Here is a 2,500-nt window from a genome sequence, read left to right as displayed (position 1 = left end):
GGGCGGCCCCCCCTCACCGGCCGGGGACTGTCCCGCCAAGCCACAGCCTCGTATCGCTTCATACCCACATGGCCAACTCAGGTTCGGGGGCATGGCGGGTACCGCCGAAACAACCGGTTCACAGATGTACCGATCGTCGCTATCACCGATGCACCTGCAGCGCGAACAACCGCTCAACAACTGATTTCCAGTTCATTTGCGGATCTTTGGCAGCAAACGTATACGTCAATCTACATTTGCGAAATCTACGATTCTGGCATGCCTGCATGTTATGTGTCACGACACGCTACATCAGCCCACATACACACTGCGGCATGTACACGAGAGAACACGTGGAAGATGGTCCGCGCACGTGTGCAATGTCCCTTGCGCGGTCGACTGTCAACCGGCCTCTGTAGCATGTCGCAGATGTGGAACGCGGTCCACCGTGCTATCATGTTGTGTGGGGCAATACGATTAAATAGGAAAACCCTCGTCGCTACATCAACAGACGGCTCACGCTGATTCCCGGCAGAGGGAGGAGGGGGGGGGGGGGGGGCCAACATGCAATACTTTCGTCCGTACCTACTTACCACATGTCTGTACGGCGTACAACAGTGCAATCTCGCTGTAATGGGGAGACGAGACAAGTAGCATCGTGCACAACATATGGCCCTTATGATTCGCCATTGTAGGGCGCAGCCGGTGTACGGTCAAGCATGTGCCACATTATGTCACTCAGTACGTAACGACGGATGATCAGTGTGGGTTACGCGTACATCAGCGGACAGTCCACACAGGCCGTACCACAACGTACACTGACTGCATCGACAACCGAATGCAACTGAACAGCTGCAAGGCTCATTTCACAAACAAACGCCTGACCGACCAGCTTGGAAGGGCAGGAGGGGAGGGCGATATTCGTTCTGTAGCGGTACACCCTTCCAGTGGTTAGCGGGACTGTGTAGAAAGTACGCAACACTCGAAAGACCTTTATGTGAGGGTACGCACCATGGCATCAAGAAATACACATGACACCAGAGGATCCAAGCAGTGAACTATGTTCAGAGGGTTGCTGTTAGGCAAAGCTACATTCCTGTGACGTTACATGTGACAGTTAAGGTGCAGTGTAAGTTAGGTTAAGGTGCAGTGTAAGTTAGGTTAAGGTGCAGTGTAAGTTAGGTTAAGGTGCAGTGTAAGTTAGGTTAAGGTGCAGTGTAAGTTAGGTTAAGGTGCAGTGTAACTTAGGTTAAGGTGCAGTGTAACTTAGGTTAAGGTGCAGTGTAAGTTAGGTTAAGGTGCAGTGTAACTTAGGTTAAGGTGCAATGTAACTTAGGTTAAGGTGCAGTGTAACTTAGGTTAAGGTGCAGTGTAACTTAGGTTAAGGTGCAGTGTAACTTAGGTTAAGGTGCAGTGTAACTTAGGTTAAGGTGCAGTGTAACTTAGGTTAAGGTGCAGTGTAACTTAGGTTAAGGTGCAGTGTAACTTAGGTTAAGGTGCAGTGTAACTTATGTTAAGGTGCAGTGTAACTTAGGTTAAGGTGCAGTGTAACTTAGGTTAAGGTGCAGTGTAACTTAGGTTAAGGTGCAGTGTAACTTAGGTTAAGGTGCAGTGTAACTTAGGTTAAGGTGCAGTGTAACTTAGGTTAAGGTGCAGTGTAACTTAGGTTAAGGTGCAGTGTAACTTAGGTTAAGGTGCAGTGTAACTTAGGTTAAGGTGCAGTGTAACTTAGGTTAAGGTGCAGTGTAACTTAGGTTAAGGTGCAGTGTAACTTAGGTTAAGGTGCAATGTAAGTTAGGTTAAGGTGCAGTGTAAGTTAGGTTAAGGTGCAGCGTAACTTAGGTTAAGGTGCAGCGTAACTTAGGTTAAGGTGCAGCGTAACTTAGGTTAAGGTGCAGCGTAACTTAGGTTAAGGTGCAGCGTAACTTAGGTTAAGGTGCAGCGTAACTTAGGTTAAAGTGCAGCGTAACTTAGGTTAAGGTGCAGCGTGGGTTAGGTTAGGGGCCAACGTGGGTTAGGTTAGGGGCCAACGTGGGTTAGGTTAGGGGCCAACGTGGGTTAGGTTAGGGGCCAACGTGGGTTAGGTTAGGGGCCAACGTGGGTTAGGTTAGGGGCCAACGTGGGTTAGGTTAGGGGCCAACGTGGGTTAGGTTAAGGGCCAACGTGGGTTAGGTTAAGGGCCAACGTGGGTTAGGTTAAGGGCCAACGTGGGTTAGGTTAAGGGCCAACGTGGGTTAGGTTAAGGGCCAACGTGGGTTAGGTTAAGGGCCAACGTGGGTTAGGTTAAGGGCCAACGTGGGTTAGGTTAAGGGCCAACGTGGGTTAGGTTAAGGGCCAACGTGGGTTAGGTTAAGGGCCAACGTGGGTAAGGTTAGGGGCCAACGTGGGTAAGGTTAAGGGCCAACGTGGGTTAGGTTAAGGGCCAACGTGGGTTAGGTTAAGGGCCAACGTGGGTTAGGTTAAGGGCCAACGTGGGTTAGGTTAAGGGCCAACGTGGGTTAGGTTAAGGGCCAACGTGGGT

The sequence above is a fragment of the Schistocerca gregaria genome, unplaced genomic scaffold, assembly GCF_023897955.1.
Source record: "Schistocerca gregaria isolate iqSchGreg1 unplaced genomic scaffold, iqSchGreg1.2 ptg000640l, whole genome shotgun sequence".
In the NCBI taxonomy this organism is placed as follows: domain Eukaryota; kingdom Metazoa; phylum Arthropoda; class Insecta; order Orthoptera; family Acrididae; genus Schistocerca; species Schistocerca gregaria.
This window is presented reverse-complemented; position numbering follows the sequence as displayed.